The sequence below is a fragment of the Myotis myotis genome, unplaced genomic scaffold, assembly GCF_014108235.1.
Source record: "Myotis myotis isolate mMyoMyo1 unplaced genomic scaffold, mMyoMyo1.p scaffold_m19_p_15, whole genome shotgun sequence".
Lineage (NCBI taxonomy): Eukaryota > Metazoa > Chordata > Mammalia > Chiroptera > Vespertilionidae > Myotis > Myotis myotis.
In genome coordinates this window covers 12,368,455-12,391,188 of record NW_023416319.1, presented here as the reverse complement: position 1 = coordinate 12,391,188, position 22,734 = coordinate 12,368,455, and positions in this window count along the sequence as shown.

Sequence of the window (22,734 nt, the reverse complement as noted above, 5' to 3'; positions counted from 1 at the left end):
TTTGCCCACCCCTATATATACATATATTGTTAGTGAAATGTCTATATTTATACATAATGTTAGCATGGCAGTGATTGTTACATAACAATATGAATGTACTTTATACCTTGGAAGTCCACTCTTAAGAATAGTTAAAATGGTAAATTTTATGCTATATAGATTTACCACAACACACACACATATTTATCGCCTCAGTTTCTGTGGCCCAGAGTCCTCTAAGTTCTCTGTTTAAGGTTTCTCACAAAGTTGCAATGAAAGTGGCAGCCAGGGCTTGGGTCTCATCTGAAGAACTGGCCGGGGAAGAATCCACTTCCAGCGCCTGTGGTTGTTTGCTGAATCAGTCCCTCCAGGGATTGAGGTCCTCAGTTCTAACTGGCTGTTGGCTGCAGGTTCCCTTTAGCTCCCTGCTATGTAGTCCTCTTCAAAATGGCAACTGGCTTCATCAAAGCATACCAGCCATAGGGAAATAAACAAACCATGTTAGCGAGATAAATGTCACAATGTTGTTTAATCACACACATGGCAATCTCAATATCATCATAGTCTTTGGTTAGAACCAAGCTACATATGGAGAGAAGGTTACAAACAGCTATAAATATCAAGATGTAGAAAACATTGGGAGTCATTTTAGGACTCTGTCTACCACAGTCCTGGAACTGTGAAGGTAGGTACTAGGAAGAGGCAATAATTCAAAAGGGCGTCTGGATTCTAGGAGCCCAACCAACAGCAGGGGTGCAGAGCAAAATAGAAGGTCAACCCCAAGTCTTTATTCAGGAACTCTGAAATTAGAGGCTGCAGTTGTGTCAGAGGCAGCCTCCTGAGGGATAACAATTATGTTATTTCAGGAAATAAACATCAGCTGTCTGGGCCAAAGGATACCTAGAGCCTAAGACTGGTACCAGGATGGCAGGGATATTTAAGGTCCAGTTCAGCTCAAAAGTTCTAACCCTTGCCTGATGAATAGGTCCTTTGCCTAAAGCCTAGGTTTTGGATTTGTCTAATACCTTCCTCTAACCCCGCCCCCCTTCCCCATCACCACCACAGGAATTGGGATCTAATACCTGCTCTGGGTTTGAAAAGTCTGAGTACAAAATGTTCACCAAGGCCAATCAGCTTCCCATCTTTTCTGTCCATAAGATTTGGAAAATATACTTCTGAACCAAGGTCATGGGTGCTGCTCAGGAGCTGGAATTTGAGGTACTGTTTTTTTTCTGATTCTTGGATAACTGAATTCCTAGGTGATTAATGTAGCCTCTTTGGTCATGAACCTTATTGGGGGGATGGAGGGAGATGGTGATGAGGCTGGAGTGCAGAGACAGAGAAGAATTTTGTGTCTGTTTTCATGAATATTTTTGTTGTACTTTTCATAGCGAGATGCTCACTAATGGAAAAGCAATTAAAAGCAAAAAAGGATGTCACCCAGTAAAAGTAGAAAAAGGCACCGAGGGGGAAAAAAATGAGCAAAATTGCCTTTCCCTAACCTAAAACAGTCACCTCCAATGTTCTGCAAAGCTGTCATTTGTTCTAAATGACAAGAACTTCTGGTTCCAGAAATTTGTTTGCTTTTACTCAACACTTTGTGAAACCAATAAGTACATTGTACCTCTATGGGAGTCAAATCCCCTCACTATGCAATCATGAAATACATAAATATTTATTTGCATAACGTTGTTCAAAAATTGCATGTGCCTGTTTGCAAATTGCACATGTATTTAAAAATAAATGAGGATTTGCACAGCTCTATTTTTTGGCAGTGATTTTCCATCTGAATACAAAATAAATTTATAGGGTGGCCACGGTTAACTTTGTCTAACTCCATTATGTGCCATCATTATTGTTAAGTAAAATGAAACTCAGGTATATCAACCTAGAGCACTGACATCCATGACTAAGTGGTGCTTTTCTCACTTAACCTACAAATAGTGAGTTGGATATATAATCCTGCCAGTGAAGTTCTGACCATGAAGAGCTGGTACCTTAGTCATCCCATGACAACTATGAATCCAAACAAGGGGTCCAGCCAAGCCTCAACTGTTGTCAACCAATAAATTTGTTTCTAGCCAATTTTTTTTTTGGTATGTGTTCCAAATCCACTGAGATCAAGGAATCCTTCATGGGAAAAAAGTGCCAAAGGCTAATTAATTATGATAATTTTTGTAATAAAGAATTCGATATTCTGGACAGTATCAGCGGCCTCCCTCATCAAAATGAGGATGACAATGTAAAAGCCCCACTTTTATTGAAATGAACTTTTTCCTCCTACTGATTCCAAAGCTGCAAATATAAAACCAAGAACTGTTTTTGTATATTTCCATCTAGAAATTCACACCATCCCCCACTGCCGTGAACACATTGCTCTTTCTAGAAACAGCATTATTTTCAGTGTTACAAATGTACTCTTTAAACTCAAATTATTACCTTGAGTTTTAAATCTCCCTGTTATAAAGGATATTATTTTTCCTCTCTTATTTCTTCCTGGAATACCTTTAACTTGCTTATCAATCTTGGAATGCAATTGAGGGACCAAATCATTAAAAATATATTTGGCTTTCAAGCTTTCCAGGGAAATTTCTCAGCACACCAAGACTCTCTGAAAGTCTTGCTCTACCAACCAGACAACTCCAGAAGCCTTCTTTGCTTTTGTTGCTCCAATTTACCTGACAGTTATTGGGGAAATTATTTGTGGGAACAAATGCTTGAATATAACAGAATTTTGTACCTGCTGGTATATGGTTTGGATTTCAAAATCTACCTCTGTCTCACTCTTTAAACATTTCCCCAAAGACCTCCTAGACTCTAAAAGACATGGGTTCTGTATAATCCTTAAGATGGGCAAAACATATCTGCCCAGCCAGTGTGGTTAAAGTAGTTGAGTGTCCACCCATGAACCAAAAGGTCACTGGTCCCATTCCTGGTCAGAGCACATGCGCAGGTTGTGGGCTAAATCTGTGGGTTGGGGGGGGGGGTGTGTGCGCAGGAGACAGCTGATGGATATTTTTCTCTCATTGATGCTTATATCTTTCTATCCTTCTCCCTTCCTCTCTCTCTATAATAAATTTTAAAAAGCATATTATAAAAAAAGATGGAAAAAAACACATCTGATTTCATTCACTTCCTGTGGAGATAAAATAGAACTACTGTTTATACAAATATATATGATGGCCAGCCGATTATTTTTGATGGCCCAGGACAAAAAATTTAATGAAAAACCCACATGAAAGGTATAAAATGGCTTATTCGTTTATTCACAAACAGTCAAATAAGATGGCATATTGCATTCTAGTTCCATGACACTGTTTTATTGCAAATAATGAATGCTTCTAGAAAATAAAAATGTGGTATAAATTTAAATAAACTCCAATATCCTCAGTTTTATTTTTTCCATCTGATATTTTATGTATGACTTGCTGTGCTGCAGCGCACCATACTTAACTCTATAAAAACAATTTGATTTTCAAAACCATAGGTAGGATTGACTTAGAATAGATATTATGCAAATTTAATATGATATTTATGCTCAAGAACTACTTAGAAAGGTAAGAACTCCGGACCATACACACAAAAACACATTCATTAGGCTTTAATAACTTTATGGAAAACTCCAAGTTTCATACATTTATATATAACTTCATATATAAATAATTAGGGTATGTATGTATATATACATATAATTGTATATGTAATTAAACATATATAAATATCCTTGAACTTAAACTTAGACATTCAATCCCTGTTTTATACAAAATATTGTCAAAATCTGTAGAAAAGCTTACTTTGAAGAATGATTTATTGCTGACATCAAAGCTCTACTTACCATTAAACTATTTATCTCCCTTCATCATGTCTCCTCCTGTTCTCTGCTTTATAATGCTGGAGCCGAGACCAGAAACTACACTGCTCCTTCATTAGATGGCTTCCTGGTAGGTCCCATAAGAAATGACACAAAGGAAGACAGGAGGAGGGGAGAAGGAATTGCTCCTTCCTATTATTATTGCTGTTTGTAGCAGCAGTGTCTTTCTCCCTAGCATCAGCAGTGTTCCAGGCTCCAGTTTCTTTTGTTATCCCCCAAAATATCCTTCCTGTACCTCTTTAAAGGCAGCAGAAATATCTGAGTATGGTTTCTGGAAATGGTCTGGTGGTTACTTGGTAAATAACATAATGCTGAGAAACTTACTAAAAGAAAATGGAACATTGGCAATCCATGGCATGCAGTTTCATCATAATTAAGTAAAATACCACCTGTGGCTGATTGTGATAAAGATCTTACTGGAGTGAATGGTTTGGGCACTAAGTGGAAACTTCGTTTGATTGTATAGTAACAATGAAGACAATTAGGGCAATGAGTAAGATAGCCAGTGCTTGCTGCACTGGAGCACTTTCTGAAGTAAGCTTGAGTTTTTAATCTCTGAGGTCAATTCAATGTCAATGTAACAGAAAGCGTCAATAGTGGCCTAAAACTACTATCTAACTTCTTGTATCCATAAAGAAACATCTCTGAAAAATAAATTCATTTTTTGTATGGGTTGCAAAATTACAAAATAACGTAATTTACAGATAGAAACACTCTTATGTGAATATAAGGGCATTGCAAGAACTAGGATCCTGAATCTTGGAATAGAGACATCTAGATAAATTTAGAACTTAAAAATCTTAAAATCCTTGAATCTTCAATGTTATTCTACCAATGGGAACATCCTACCTCTCATTTCTGAGAAAACTAAACACATGTTGATAAAATTTTAATAACTTAATCAATTTACTATGCTAAATTCACTTTGCTAAATTCTATGGTGGTTTTTATTTTTCTGAGTGGACTGTGACTGATATAATATTTTAATACCTTTTTATTCTCCTTAAAATATAATGAACTAAGGTGAGAAATACTTTTATAATCAGCATTATTCATTATGGCTAATTTGATTTTTATCTGTGCATTTTTTTAAAGTAGTAAATAAAATATTTAATGGCCCATATTTGTTAGCACAGAGATCTTTTGATTTAAATACATCTCACAATGTATTGTCTCTATATATATTTCACAATATCTAAGTTTTCTATACATATAAAGTACCTATAGTTTTCACATCATTTTCTTTCCATTCCCTTTAAATTTGCAGTGATATCTACTGTTGGCAAGTCCAACAACTTTAAACCAAACAACAGTTTCCATTTACTCCAAACCTGTACCTTTCAATGGTCATCCACCAGGTTTAACTTCTCATTTTCCAATTTAATTGCCAAAATTCAATTCATTCACCAAAGATCTATGTGGCAGCATTATAAATCCTGACACTGAGGCAAACTTGATACACATGTGCCCCTTTTTATTCTTTCTACTCCATCTTAACAATCCCCTATTGGTCCTCCTGCCTCATTTCTTTTCTTTTATGTACATTATGGTTTTTGTCAACAACTTATATTTATTGGCAGTATTCTAAATGAATATCTCTAAAAATTGGTAACAAAAAGAAGATGTCAATATGTACCATGACTGTGGTAAAAGAAAAACTACCATACACTGTCTTTGAAGCCATCTGACTTATTGTTATTAATATTCCTGGAGTTGATGGACTCAAAATAGAAAAATAAGCAGAATTGTCTAATACAATGGTTCCAATCTTCTTTCCAGAAGTATTATATCAGAGGTAATGATATTTAACTAAATTAAGTATATCTACTATGCCATCATGAAAGGTATAGGGTGTCCCAAAAATGTATATACAGACTTTGAATAATTATAAAGTCAGTGTTTATTAAAATGCATTTTCTTTTCAAAATTGAGCTACCAGCTGTTACAATGTGCATACATTTTTGGGAAACGCTGAATGTCTATATATTTCTATTTATCTACCTATGTGTATGTGTTATTTATAATGGGCTTTTGCCTCACAAATATACAACTCTGTAACAGAAAACTTGCCTCACTGGTCCTTTCCAATGCCATTTCCAAGCTTCTCTGTTTGGTAAAACAACTGAAAGCAATAGTAGGTATGTGTTGATTTGCTAATAATGAAGTAAAAGTGCCAGGTTGCCCTTCACATATCCAGAGTCCATTTTCATTTAGAAAAGTTTGATGTCCTTAATATTACAAAAAATACTTCTATTTTCCTATCTTGAAGAAGTAAATAAACAAAATTGGTGAACAGAACTGAGCTACCTGAGAGATTGAAATGTCCAATACCCAATAGAACTTGTTTTATTTTGGAAACTTAATGTTTCAGACATTTAAGGGAATATTTGTTAAGACATTAGCTGACCACTAAAGCTAAGCTAACGTAACAGAGGCTTCATTGGCCACAGGCAACAAATAATAAGTACTTTTCATATTTAGAACAGACAAGTCACTAAATAAACAGCAACTATAATAATAAATAGCAACTGCAAACTCTGGAGAAGGGAGAGAATCTGAAGGTGCCATATCATATTATAGAAAATATCCAGCTTTCAACAATTATGAGACATGCAAAGAAACTATAAAGTATGGGCCATACACAGGAAAACAAATACAACCAATATAAACAATCTCTGAAGAAACACAGACAATGGATTTATTAGACAAATCGGCTATTTTAAATAAGTTTAGAGGACTAAAGAAAATCACAGCGAAAGAACTAAAAAAAGTATGAGACTCTATCTTGGCAAATACTTTCACTAAATAGACACAACTTTTAAAAATGAACCAAATAGAAATTCTGGAGATGAAAAGTCAGTAATGAAAATAAATTCAATAGAGGGGCTCGAAGGAAGATTTGAACAGGCAGGGAAACAAAAATCAGTGAACTTGAATAGAATTCCGTTGAGATCATCCAGTCCAATGAACAAACAGATAAAAAGAATGAAGGGAAATGTAAAGGACCACAGAGAGCTGCAGGGCATCATCAAGAATATCAGCACCTAGAAAATGCAATCTCCAGGGAGGAGATGAGAAAGAAAGGACCAAAGAGAGTATTTGAAGATCTAATGGCAAAAGCTTCCAAGATTGATGAAAAATATTAATATATACAACCAAGCAATTCAACAAACTCCAAGTGGGATGAAATCAAATAGATTCTCACCTAGATTTGTCTTACACTGTCATCAGCAGATATCAGAATTCATGTAGGCCCAAAGGCAATAACATAACATCATCAAAGTGATGAAAGGAAAAGGCTCTCAACAGAGAATTCTATACGGAAAAAACATTATCAAAATAGAAGTGAAATTAGACATTCCCAGATACACAAAACTGAAAGAATTTACTGCTAATAAATATGCCCTTCAAGTAATACTAAAGGGAGTTCTTAAGGCGGAGATTAAAGCAAACTAAAGGGTAACATGTGTTTACACAAGTAAATTAAAGAGCACAGATAAAGATAATTACAAAAGTAGCCTAAATGCCTCCTTCATAGTGAACTCACTCCCTTTTGGAGCAACCTTCTTTATATGTAATAACTTAATTCGACCCAACCATGCTACCTCTTGTGTTTTTCACTCAGCGATGTTCCTTAGGGCACAAGCAGCAAATTTTTCTATTCACATTTGAAAGCCTTGTAGTTATTTGAAAACACTTAACAGTTTCACTTGAGTCTTCTCTTCATAGGATTATTTACCACACACTGAAGTGCCAATCTCTTGCTTACCTAATGCTTGTCAACTATTTTCCCAGTGTTAGAGTGCCTGTTGTTCACATTCTGATTCCTGACCCACCTTTTGAATTTTTGCATTACTTTAGTGTACTCACTCCTTTCCTTGAGTGTTGAGGGCTGAAGATACTCTTGTCTATAAGCTTCCATAGAACGTTCTTCAAGTCATTTTTATCTATGCCTTTTCTATCTCCTCAGTCATAATGTAAGGAAATCAAGTTTAAGATCATTATTTTTATTATGAGAATCTAAAATGTTAGATCTGAAGAACAGTTAAAAGCAACTAGAGCAACTGCCAGACCCATTTTGTACATAAGGCAACTGAGATCCTGGGAAATTAGATGATAGTTTCTAAGTTTATACAAATAATATTTCCTTGTCACCTAATACGAGGGCTCTTTCTCAGAATATGACGATGGCATTTTGAAGTATAGACATCTCAAGCCAGGAGCTTGTCTTTCTGTTGACCATCATCTTCTTTTCTTGTCTAACACAATATTTTAAAATCAGAAGATGACAGATAAACTATGTAGAAACAATTGAGATAGCCTGTAAATCTTAGGCCTGTGTCCCATGTACGATAAATCATTATGGTTTTTGTCAACAATAAGTGGTACACAACATGGTTTATGTCCAGAAAACTCTCTCCATGCATCCTGTTTGACTCCTGTAGTCATTATGTTTGCAAGCCAAACTTTGACAGTATTATATACTTTTACTAACATTTTAGTATCTAACCAAGGCAATACAGAACTTGAATAAACATACATAAAAGAATATATACGTAACTATATAGATGAATACATGTGTGTGGATTAAGTTCTCTAAGGTTTTCCCATGATTCAAGTAGTGGCAGAGAAACACAGTGGCTTAGAGGTCTCTGGAGTTAAAAATTCTGATTCAAATCCACATTTTACCACTTGGTAGCCATGCAACATTGGGAAAGTCATTTAAATTTACTGAGATGGGATTTCTTTACTTGCAAAGCAAATATGACAGCATTTTTGGAAGACTAAAGAAAAAATGGGCAATTTAGCAAAGTGCTTAATAAGTGTTCATTACTGAGATTTATTGCAGGCTGGGAACCAAAACCAAGGTCTCCTAACTTCTAATGCAGAAATTTTTCTCTTGTGCCTTCCTTTCACACCTATCATTTTGTAGGCTCATCCCTAGTTCCCGTTCTCTGCTGCTTTGTAAAATAGGAACTCCATGCATGAAGTGAGGAGATTCTGAAATGTCTTATATCTAAGCACTCAATAAGCAACTGGACATTTTCAACATTCTGTGCTCACTAAATCCACCCTCGAAGATTTTTAAATGGGGAATTTCATGACTGTCCTGTGTGGGCAGGGCTCACTGAGTCATTTATTTAGTTTAATCCTGAATAGGACTAAATGGTTTAAGTCCAAATAACCATGTTTGTTAAAGAATAAAAAAAGAGGATAATAAAATTTCATGCTTTGATGATATGTCAATGGCTGTGGAAGTACAACTGATCTTTTCAAATGTTGCTAAGAGACTTGTACAATTCATTTGCCACCTAGTGGGCACTGTTAAATCAATATTGTGAAAAAATTTACCTGTGTCCCGATTCTGTAGTACTCAACCCCATGTCTGGGGCAGCCAGACTCTGCAGCCAGACATTAAATTTTCAGTTATCTTTCTTCTCTCTCTAGTTTGGGAACTGGAAACCTTGGTCATTTTAGTGAAATCTAAAATATAGAATCACATTTTTCTCTTACGATTTTGAGTTACATTTAATAATTATCATAATAAATCCTAGATAGCTCGAAAAATTCACACAAGATCAACACATGCTTTTTCCCATGTAAAATCAGAGAAATAAAATTTTTGCCCCTTCTCTTTCCATTTCCTAATTAGGTTAGTACCACCCATTCACGTGATTCTGGAACTGAAGTCAGTAGTGAGATGGTATTTGAGGCACTGGTGCGTGGACACACACACACACATTTATCTGCTGAGGAAATTCCTTGGATACTTATTGACAAATGGAAGCATTTGTCATATGAGAGAGACTTCTGGTACCTACACACAGCCCACTTCTTATAGCAAGGCCTCATTTCTTTTGGCAGTGAAGAGGTACTATTAACCTTTATCCCAAGTGTTGGTCTAATGGCCAGAGGAGGCTGCAAGTTGGGATGGAGGGCATATGTCCAGAACAAGAAGGTTGAATCGAACAGGCTCAGGAGAAAAGCAGGAGACAAGGAGGTCAGAAGGCCAATAAAGAGAAGGTCATGGTGATAATGGAGACATAGTAGCCTTAAAATGTCTGAAGAAGTCAGAGTTTCTAAACCCCCGCCTTCCATCAAAGTCTGCCACCTCCAGATATGGAGAACTCTTCATGAAGCTCCTCAATCCACAGTTGGGGTTGGGTTTTCTCTATTACTCCCTTTTGCTTTTTACCTTTTCAGGTTGACAGTTTCTAATTCATTGAAGGCCCTCCCAACATTTCTAGGGATATGGACTGCGAAGAAACCTATAGCTTTTGCTTAATTCTATAAGTGGTATTAGAACTCCCAGATGAATTCTTCAAGTGAAGATCTTCCTCAAATTATTTCACTTTCTTAGCATATAATTTTACTCTCCAATTAGCGTTTACCCTAATTGTACTTAAATGTCTCATAAAGAGTTCAGTAAATGTTACCTCAGCTTTTTCCAACTATTATTAGAAAGAATTTCTCCTTTTTTTATTATGAACCGGTGCCCCGACTAACCAGATCTGTCATAATGGATTTATTAAACATTATATTTTCTAAAGAACATACACATGGTATTTTTAGGCTTCACTCTGAGCTGTATTGTTGTATGCCATTAACTAATTGCAAGGATTCATTGCCGGCCTCTTCAAACCCATACTTGGTAATATTCTCTCCATCCTCCAACCTGTTCTCAGAGCTTCCATTTACTTGAAACTATCCCTTTATTTCTGTATAACTTCTCCTGGAGGGTAAATTTATTGATATTTATTCTTTCACTATTGAGTCCTCACTTTTTACTTATAACTATACGGAGTGCTATGAAGGATATGTTGATGAACCACATAAAAATGCTGCCTCAACAGACATGCAGGCTAGTAGGATGCAAGGGAGACCAATATTTTTGGGTCATTGACTATTGAGAAGGCAAGATTAATGATAGAAATTATTTCAAATCCACCACAAAGTAACTGTGATGATGAGAGTTAGGTTTTGAGAAGTTACACAGTTTTTCAAGATCACAGGTGTATAACTCACAGACCTCTGATTATTATTCAGGTCTGCATAATTCCAAATTCCATGTTCTTTCAGCCATATCATATATTTACAAATTAATATAATGCAAGGCAGAAAAGCAATCCATTATATGAGATTAAAAAGGTCAGAAGAGAAATTAGTCTAACATTTCCCTTGTTCAGATTTGTGTATGCAATGCCTGGCATAAAGCTAGAAATTGATAGACTGTTGAGTGAATGTTCCTGTTTATTGTAACAGAAGGAGAGAGAGGGTTTACAAAAGCCTTGGGAAAGAAATGGAATTGGAGTTTGCTTTGAAAGAATGGATTGACACATTTCAGAAACTAAGAAAATAGATTTCATGGAATATGGACCATAATGAATAAAGACACTGAGATGTGCAATTTTAGATTGAGTTTGAATACACAGTGAATAATCAAGTCTGAATAAAAGGTGTACAAAGGGGTAATGTAAATAAAACCCTTGCCTTACAGAGACACAAAAATCTGATGATAGAGTATTATACATTTGCCTGTATGTGCATACATAGGGAACTAATTATTTTGTTGCCAGAAGACTTTATTCCAAATAAAATTATTCTGTGAAATCCTTCCACAGCAACCTTGGGAGTTTCTTGGTGGAAGGAGAGGTGTCATCTGAATTGGTCTGGAAAGTGTACTATTCCTCTGATGCCTTGTAATTTTTCTTAAAAAACACAAGGGGATTTTGTGTTTTGTCATATATTAATATCTGAACATCTAATTCATATATTCATGTATGTTTTAATGTAATAACACATTCCCAGAATAGTGATAAATCACATCATCTAACAAGATAGATCTTATTAATCCTGTGGCTTAACATATTTTGGGGCAAACTAGTATAGAGCACAGCTGCATCATTTTAACAGTAATTTTATTAGGTATTTAATTGTTGCTATACCACAACCTTAGGGGGGATAACATAGGCAATAAAACAACATAAACATTCATTTTGCAATTTTAGAGAAATTTAAATTCATATAAAAATACTAGAGGCCCAATGCATGAAATTCATGCAAAGGGCTCAGCCCTTACAGCCCTGTCTTCATCCGGATAGTCGTTCTGCTGTTCGGTCTAATTAGCATATCAGCTCTTTATTATATAGGATAGGGAGTTACTTGAAATCAGGACCACAAAATCAGGACCAGAATGTCAAGGTTTAAGAAAACCTTTTGAGTGGTACTCCCTGCTCCAGGAGATTTTGCTCTAAGGGCCAACTTCAGGGAAACATTATCCAAAATATCATCTGTCAGTCATTGAGGAGAAAGAATCATTATCTTCCAGGATGCCACCTTTCATAGATGTTTACTCTCTCCTGCATACCTTAGTTCCTCTAATTAGTAGTTTACTCTATGGATTAGCTTCCTATATCACTGCTGTAACAAATTACCACAGAGTTAGTGCTTTGAAACACCACAAATGTATGATCTTACATGTCTAGAGGTAAGGAAGTCCTCCAGTCCTTATAGTTTAAAATCAAGGTGTCAGAGAGCTGTGTCCTGTCTAGAGGCTCTAAGGAACTTTTTTCTCTTCAGCTTTTAGAGGCTGCCCATAGTCTTTGGCTTTTTGCCCCATCCCTCAGGTCTCAGTTTTCATTGTCACCTCTCCTTCTCTGACTCCAACCCTCTACACTCCCTCTTATAAGAGCCCTTGTGATTACATTGGATCCAACTTCTGTAATTCAAAATAATCTCCCATATCAAAACCCTTACTTTAATCACATCTGCAAAGTCTTTTTTTCATGTAAGTTCACATATTGACAAATTCTGGATTAATACATGTGTATTTTTGGGGAGTGGGCAATTATTCTGCCTACCACACCCTCCATTTTTGAGCAGAAATAAAATTCCCAGAGAGCCTCTGTGGAAAGGACTTATCACCTCCAATACTGATTTTTCTTATTGTTTGACAATTAGGTGGGCTCTATTCCTAAATGTTTCGTAGATCCACCCTATGTAAGCCATTAATGGAAGCTTCTCACCTAAGTGCAAAATTAGAGGTTCAGTCGTGAAACCCAAATGCTTTCTATGGAAAAGAATGAAGTATAAATCATGTTAACACAGCATCTAAAAATCATAATGTACTGGCTCTTATATGACATAACATTTTCACATGTGTGTACAAACATATATTTCACTATAGACATACATTGATATATAATATATGTATGGCGTACATATATATGTATGTATGTATATATACAAACATACATATGAAAATGTATAAAATGTTTTCATGAATAACTGAATGAGGAAATAAATTAGTACATTATCTTTGCCTCCATTCCTTTTCTTCTCCTTTCCAAGCACATCTATCAGTCACCCCCCTTGTGACAAACATTGCTGAGAATACAACAAAGAGACTCTGCCCTTCCCTCAAGGAACATGCAACCTTATAGGGAGAAGAAGGGACAAAACAGACTGTGTCTATGACAAAAAGGTGAAGGAAAAGTATGCTTTGTGTGAGTTCAAAACAGGGAGCAACCATCTCATAAAATGCTTGGAAGTGTCCTAATATATGTTTATATGGCACATAAATATAAATACATTTCCATACATCTTTATACATGTATATCTACCTCACATGGACAAGGCCAGTATGTCATCTGATCACCAGGTTTTTTTTTGTTATTGTTGAGGCAGAGAAGTTAAATAAATCACCCCAGATCATAAAACTCAAAGATAATGAAGCAGGATTAAAAACATATCCCCTGGTCATGAATTTATTATTGCATCTTCTCTCTCCAAAACAAGAAAATGTAAAAAGAAGAAAAAATAGTATAAGCAGAAAAAATGCTCATGTTTGAATATCTTCAACTACAGCAATGAACACATTACCCTGGGCCCACATTCAATTACAAATTCAATGCTGACCGAGTTCAATATTTGAATTATGAATCAGATAACTCTATTAATGTAGAGACATTTTATACCTTAAAGTTAAATATTAATTTCCCTTAGGAAATACTCTTCCCTTGTTTTCTCTGCATCAGTCCACATTGCAGGCAGAGGGGCAATTAGATATTCCATAAACATATCAATATTTTCCACATTGAGAGTGATGTAACTCCTACCTTGGTGCCAACTTCTGAGTCTAGCTCTGGACATTCCCTGGCCCAGGAAAGACTGAGACCCACTACTCATGTTTTTTTTTAAATTTTTATTATTGTTATTTTCTGTTTGATATTTGACCCTTTAAAATCTACACTAATAAAAGAGAAACATGCAAATTGGTGTCACTTCACTACACCCACCAGCCAATCAGAGCACTTATGCAAATTAACCCAACAAAGATGGTGGTTAATTTGCAGAAAACTGAAGGCTCTGGCCAGAGTGAAGACTGAAGACTGAAGACTGAAGACTGAAGAGGCTTGGCTTCTCCACTGCGGCCGGACCAAAGGCCTGGGTCCCCAGTGCCGGAGGAAAACTGGTGCCAGCAGCCAGGGGATGGAAGGCCTATTGTGTGAATCTTTGTGCAATGGGCTTCTTGTAAATAATAACTTAAAAAAGACAAGTGAGGCACATACCTCATAGTAAACACAAATGCTTTGTGTATAGTAAAGTGGAACATGTTGCTATGTGAAAATAAAGAAAGATAAATAGAGCCCTAAACAGAGTATGCGGAGTACCCAGTCATAGTTGAATAAGGGCAACTGTGAGACTGGTGTGAAGGAGCAAGTTAAGTAGCTAAAAGCTGAGCCTACTCCATGACCCCACCTTCCTTTCTAAATTACTTATCATTCCCTACAAACTGGAGACTGTACAGGAGAGGAGATAAGACTTTTATAGTCAGAATGCCTGGGCTTTCGTCCCAGCTCCATCATTCACTAGCTGTGCATAATCATCAACACATTATTTAACTTTTTTAAACCTCAATTTTCTCACAGGTTAACAGGGCCATGATAATTGCACTTAGTCCATAGGGCTACTGTGAAGATTAGAGACAGGGGGAGATGGAAAGAGTATGTACAAAGTGTTCAGAATAGTGAATGGCACATGAAAAGTGCTTAGTAAATTTGGGTTAATAATACCAAGACCAGTGATTTGCAGGGGTGCTTGGATATACCTCTCCAGAATGCGAAGAGTCAACCATTGCTGTGGTAAATGCCAGCATGGTGGCAATCAGCTCCAGATTTCATGACATCTCGTCTCTGTAGTTGGTTAGTTGGTTTTAAGCTATTGCCTGTCCTAAAGTATCTTCCAAAGTATGCAGAAATTAAACAGAAATGGCACAAATGCTGTTACACTTTTTTCTAACTCATATAACCAAGATCAATAAATCTCGAAATTATTTCTGAGTTGTGGAAAGTCCTTAGTATCCTTCTTAACATAAATCTGAATTTGTTTACTGCTGCTGCTGTGGCATATTACCACAAATTTGATGGCTTCCAATAACAGAAATTTATTATTTCATAGTTCTGGTGGTAAGAAGTTCAAATTATAAGGTGTCAGCAGAGCTGATACCTCTGGAGGCTCCATAGGAGAATCTATTCCTTGCCTCTCCCAGCTTTGAGTGGCTGCTGGCTTCCCCGGCCTGTGGCCACATTACTCCATCTTGCTTCTATTGTCTTATCTCCTCTCCCTCTGAAGTCAAAGCTGCCTCTATCCCTCTTACAAAAATAGTTGTGATTATACAGGAGTGGGCAAAATTAAATTTACAGCTGTGAGTATGTGAAACCCAGAATTTATTCTTGTTTTATTATTATTTATTTGTTATTGTGTTATTTATTATTATTATTAACCTACGTTGCCCACTCCTGTATGTAGGTCCACCTAGATAATACAGGATAATCTCTCCATCTCAAAACCCTTAATTTAATTCCATCCACATATAAGGTAACATTTGTCATATAAGGTAACATTCACAGGTTCCAGAAAGTAGAAAAATAGCTTAGCTAAAAAGAAGTAACATTAAAAAGCAGAAAACACAGCCCAGCTGTCATGGTTCAGTGGTTTAAGGTTAGCCTATGAACCAGGAGGTCATGATTCCCAGTCAGAGCACATTACTGGGTTGCAGGCTCAATCCCCAGTAGGAGGTGTGCAGGAGGCAGCCAATGGATGATATCCATTCTCCTTCTTCTTCTTCTTCTTCTTCTTCTTCTTCTTCTTCTTCTTCTTCTTCTTCTTCTTCTCTCTCTCTCTCTCTCTCTCTCTCTCTCTCTCTCTCTCTCTCTCTCTCTCCCCCCCTCTCTGAAATCAATAAAAAGTAGAAAACACAGAATAGGTATGCAATGAATAATGTAGTATTTGTGTGTATGCACATGTGTGCACACATATGTGTGTACACACCCTTAGATGACATTTTTCTTCAGGAGAGAGCCTACATTTATCCTTTCTTTGTTATCGCTGCTATAAGGTCTGTAGAGCCCAAGCTGGCATACAGCAAGCACTGCATATGTTTATCTGACAGTCTAATTGATTTAGATACTCCAGGTCTGCTCTCACTGTCATTCCATTTCGTGCCATAAGAGTTAGAACCACCTCCATTAAAAATGCATCCTTTCAACACTTCTTTCCTCACAATGAATAGAAATGTAAAGGTTTCTGTTTTGATTTTCAAATGTGTAAACTGAAGGTCAGAGAGAAATGTTTGCAAGCCCATTATATAAATATATGTAAGCAATAGAGTGTATGGAAATAAGTTCCAGCTGTTTTGCCTATGGTTCTACTCTCTGAAAATGTGTGAGTTAGTATAAAGGACGGTGTTAGGTAGAATAAAATCAGTAGGTAGGCAACTGTATGAAGGTTGATTCCCTGTCTCTAAGTGCTGCTCATTGAAAAATGACCAGCTTTGCCTTTTGATAAAGAAATGCAAATAAGGATCATATTTGGTTCATTATTAATTATATTTTTCTCAAATAAAAAATGATTTTATATACTGTTATTATTTGGTTTTAAATTATGGACATCAACTTATTTGTTTGTACTATTTGTGCTTTCTACATATGGATTACTGGGGCTAAGTATTTTAGTGGTTTTAAGAGACCATGGAGTCTTCAGGGTGCTGGATTATTCATTGGAATTGAATAGTACAAAAGAGAAGGAGTTAGTAGCTTTTTAATGAGAAAAGTTTAAAGCATTTGAACATCTAGGGGAAACATTTTGAACACTTACATCCCAGTTATTATGACCATTATAATGCCCCTATAGAAGCAAGTAAGAATTGAATCCATCCCCATGGACCTCATACTATGTACTACCAATGGTCAAAGTATTTTTAACAGCATTTGGCACAAATTTTGCAATTCCTTTGACTACAGCCAGTAGAGAATTGTCTGAAACAATCAAGACTCTATTGCCGAAACCGGTTTGGCTCAATGGATAGAGCGTCGGCCTGCAGACTGAAAGGTCCCAGGTTCGATTCCGGTCAAGGGCATGTACCTGGGTTGCAGGCACATCCCCAGTAGGAGATGTGCAGGAGGCGGCTGATTGATGTTTCTCTCTCATCGATGTTTCTAACTCTCTATCTCTCTCCCTTCCTCTCTGTAAAAAATCAATATATATATAGACTCTAGGACAGTATACCCCTTATATAGATGCATAGCTGCCCACTGGATCATGGATGATGTATTTATGTATTATGTACTTTTTAAACTTGAAATCCAGTCTAAAATAACAATACAAGTTCCTCAACAGTTGATGTTTTTTTCATAGAGATGATGAGGAAGAGAGTAAGCTCAGCCTATTAAAAAATGTTTTCCCCCCTCACCACAATGTCTCTGCCATTATTCCACCTTATCTAGCTTGTTAGTTTCTTGATGAACTTAATTGTCAGGATGCCATATCCTGCTGTTCTGTTTACCATGAAGACTCCCTAGTAGGTGAAACGTATCAAGGAGATTCTGAGGAATAAATCATGTCACTCAAACTTAGGGTGCAGCTGCTATCTAGACAAGAATGTCAATGAAATAAAATTTAGCTGTGCAACATTCTAATAAAATAAGGAAATCCCAGCATTTCTCTTGAAAATGATAACAGCCTGACCCATATGTAGTCTTATTCTCTGTAGAAATTGGTGTTTTCCATAAGTTTTTGAGACTAAAACCAATAGATATGAAGCAGAAAGAAATGATGCATGTTAAGAAACGAAGATAGCTCCTAATGGGTTAGAAAAATGGTACCTCTTTGTTGCCTGTGCGCTATTGGTGAGCTTGCAGCATTTTACAACTCTTTACTTTATGATGAAACAATTCTATTTCTTTCAGCAACAGCAGATATAATTTCCTTATCCATCATTAGAATGGCTTAATACCTTCACTAATCCACACATCATAAAGCAGAGAGTGAATTTTGTACCTCCTCCAATTACTCATTGCCCCTGTTCAAAAAAAGAAAGCACTGTTATCAGTTGGTTCCAAAATCAGACTAAAGCCCAGGATCTTCAGGATCTATCCAATTAGAAAGGGAAGATTAAAGATATGGGGCTCCTATTACCACTATTTCTTTATAGCCCTGATTACATTGTTAGGCTTTGGAACAAATCAGAAATGCACATTCCAATATTGGATGTGTAACACTGGAAATCAGCCATGATGAGTCTTGGGAGCAGGGAGCTGGTTTCCTCACCAAATCCATGGAGACCTGTGGGGTGCTCCCTTTATCCCTTCTCCCTTTGCCCAGTGGTAAAACCTCTCATGAACAAAGTACATGGGGCTGGGTTTGAAAGTAGCAGCTCAAAACAGAGCTGAAGATTGAGTCATTGCTCTCAGAGGAGCCCCAGTATTAACTTAGTCTTTAATCTGCTGAATATCTCTTCTAAAGGCTCTCTCTTTCCTCTGTACAGAGCACTGCTTTGATTTGTATTCAGAATGTATTGGAGAGAGGGAAGAGGCATTTATAATGCCATAATAATAACCCCTTCAGTCCGTAAGACATGGGCCTCAATGGAACTTGCAATTTTGGGTGATTTTCTAAAATTGCTGTGGTATGACGAATAACATGTACTGTAAATGAAAGGCCACTGATGAGCTGGTAGATTGGCCACTGGCCATAATTTAAAAACTGGGAGACTCAGAAGATACTGTGCTAAGAGAAATTCTGATAATTTAGTCCCATCAACAATTTTGGGAATTATGGATGTTAACTGTCTCATGAAACACTATGAGACATAATACCAAGAATACAGGATTGATAATTTAATCATGGGGAAAGGAGCTAAATCATCTAAGTAGTAAATATAATCATAAATAGGATTTGAATGGTAAATATACAGCACTCCATTCTCCCACCGTATAAGATATCAATCTACCAAAAAACTCGTTCATGAATATCTCAGGACCTGTTGTAACAAAAACCTCCAAGCAAACATTCCTAGCCTTTCAAATGAAAATCTATGTGTAATTTCTGATCTCTGACCATATACAGTTTATTTCATACCCTGACCCTTCATATAATGTGTCTGTTTAGAGCAAACATAACTTTTAAAAAGTGGCATTTTCATCAAGTACTTGGCCTTCCCTGTCACTACTTTTAGAATAGCTAGTGTCTATTTGTTGCTTTACCATGTATTAACACTTGCATATAAGGTTTTAAAATTTACACAATTGCTTCATAAATATTACCTTTTGTGATCCTTACAACAACCACATAAGGTAAAACAAGACAAGTATCATTACTAATCTAAGATTTAAAAAGCAAAAATAACAAACCAGTGAACAAAAGAAATCAACAAAGCAGCTGCTTTTTGTATATATGAGAACATGCTCAAGGTTACTTTTTTTAAAAAAGACCAGCTGCTAAAATAAAGTTTGAGAGTAAATTATTAATGTCTATTCCGAGCATCTAAGAATTCTTTGGCTGCATCGAGAAAGGGTCTTCCTAGTTTTCCTGAGGTCATACTTGGGTCCTTTTTGCAACTGAGAGCTGCCTTGTCTAATACAACAAGTCTGCCATAAATAGTATCTCAAGGTGGCAAAAAGTGACACAATAATATCTCACGGGGAAAAAATACTCTTCTCATTCTCCAGGGAATTTTTTTATACTGAAGCAAGGATATTTAATTACTCATCTGTCTATGTGACTGGCTATAAATATTAGGTAACTACCTTGCCTTACTATAATGAAGCATAATGTTTCCCTTTATCATCACCTGTATTGTGTATCATTAAAAAGGTGTCAGGAAGAATCTGTGGTCAAAAATAATGAGTTTCTTAAAAAGTGAAACAAATATCTACCATATGACCCAATTACTACACTCGTAGGTATTTATCCAAGAGAAATGAAAACATGTGTTTACACAAAGTCTTGTACATGAATGTCCATACAGCATTATTTATAATACTAGAGGCTCAGTGCACGAATTCATGCACGGGTGGGGTGCTCCATGGCCAGCAATTGGGGCCGATCTGGGCAGTCTAGCCCAATCCCTATTGGGGCAATTGGGGCTGGTCAGCGATGCAGGGGAGGGACTGTGGGAGGTTGGCTGTGGGAGCACACTGAGCACCAAGGAGCAGCTCCTGTGTTGAGCATCTGCCCCCTGGTGGTCAGTTCGTGTCATAGCAACTGGTCAACTGGTCCTTCGGTCCCTGTTCGGGCACCAGATGCTGGGGTCCAACCCCAGCAGGTCCAGGGGTCCCCAAAGGTGTGGACGGAATCGGCGAAGAAGGAATGACACGGAGATAGCGTTCAGTTGATCAGCAGCCTAGCCAGGATCTCTAGCCAGGATCTCCAGCCAAGTTCTGGTCTGGATCTCCAGCGAAGTTCTGGTTAGGATCTCCAGCCAGGTTCTGTGTCCATGTTCTCTTGCTAGGTTCTCCAGTCAGGTTCTGTCCAAGTTCTCCAGCCAGGTTCAGTCACCAGGTTCTAGTCAGGTTCTCTTGCCATGTTCTATCCAGGTTCTATAGCCAGGTTCTGTCTCTAGGTTCTTCAGCCATGTTCTCTCGCTAGGTTCTGTCTCCAGGTTCTGTGGCCAGTTTCTGTCCAGGATCTTTTGCGATGTTCTCTCCAGCAAAGTTCTTCTCTCTCTAGGTTCTGTGTAGGTTCTGTGTCTAGGTTCTGTTCTAGGTTCTGTTCTAGGTTCTGTGTCTAGGTTCTGTTGTCTTGTTACATCTGTATTTATACCAGTTGATTCCAATCCTATCAATCTCTATTCCAAAGGTTAGGGCGTTTCTTATCTCCATTCCAGGGAGTAAAGATTATGTAGCTTAAGCATGATTGTTCGTAGTTAAAGTGATTAATTACCCGCCTGGAACTTAGTTATGGGGTTTTATTCCCTCCCTAACTTCAGGGGAAAATCCCTACCTGGGGAAACAACCTTTCTCAGAGAGGTGACCTTGGTTAAAACACATAGTGCCAAGAAGGTGAGCAAACATATTAAGAACAGTATGCCATATATGCCAGGTCCCTTGAAACAGCAAGGATGGACCGGCTCCCGGCACTCAGTTGTAATGGTGGCTTAGGCTTTTATATATATAGATTAGCAAACTGAAAAAAAAAACCCAGTGTCCTTCAATAGGGTTGTTCCCAGAGAAAATTAGGACATTTCACATGGGATTTAAAATCAGGTCTTATTAGTTCTAGATAACCCTTTCCCTTTTGTAGAGGACACGAGTGATCATTGGCTGGAGGTACTACCACTGTCTGTTTACAAGACTGGTCCTGACAGCCAGTGAGTCAAGATCTCCCCTCACTCCCTTCCATTTAGGTTGGGTATTTATGAGTTTAGGTTGGGTATTTATGAGTATTGGGTGTGCACAAAAGATGAGAGGGACATCTAAATCTTGACTCCTAGTGAGGGTAGAGATTTCTGTCAGAGACTCAGAGAATCCTCAGGCTCAATTCTTCTTTGGGCAGAATTAGCCACTTCCCTTCTACAAGACTCAATAGGAACCCCTCAAAGAGAGGAATGAGGTGCCCTATGTCAGCAAGAAGTGAGGGGATTTTTCTTGATAACTTAGTCTGTGTCAAGCAATTGTTAGACTTTTCCAGACTTATCTTACAAGAATGTTATTTCTATGTCCCTTCATTGTGCTTGAACACTTTCTAGAGGTTGAAGTAGAAAAAGGAGATAGGAAAACAAAAAAAAAATAGGAAACTAAGATAACTCAGTTTAGTGGAACTTTAAAAATTCTTGTTTTTCCAGTCTTATCTCACAAAAATGTTATTTCTACATCCCTTTATATGCCTGAACACTTTCTAGAGGTTGAAATAGAGAAAGTAGAAAAAGAGGGGAAACTAAGGTAACTCATTTTGGTGAAATTTAATAATTCGTTTTATGACTGTTGTTACTAAATTGAAGTTGTTGTTTTTTCCTAAACTCTATAACTTTTAAACTTTTAAACACAGACTTGAGAGCTGCCATCTGACTTGCCTTTTAGATGATATTTAAGCAATTTTCAGTGCTTACTTCTTTTACCTGTCATGTTCCCTTGTTTTGGGAATGAGAATCATATGGTTATGAGTTATTTTATTTCCAACTTTCTTAAAACTTGTAAAAAGAACACAGGGGACTAATATATGTGAGAATGGGGATTTAACATATATGTCTCTGTATTTACAGAAACCATTTCAGTTGGTAGACACTAAAATAAATATAAATTAACATACTTAATTATTACAGATGGGCTCTCAGTGATTGTGAAGAGCTTTGAGGTAGCTTCTTTTTCTCCCTTTCTTCTGTAACTAATCAATATTCTTGAGCATGTGGTATATTTCAGGACCTGGGGAAATACAGAGAGCCATGGTCCTGCCCTTAGGAAAGCATGTGAACAGACCCATGAGTGGGTGATTGGAATGTGGAGAGAATGGTGCCATGACATGGCTAACACAGGAGCGATGAGACACAGAGGAGGGATGGTGATGCCATGGCACACTACAGGCAGAGCTGACAACTGCTGTGGCAT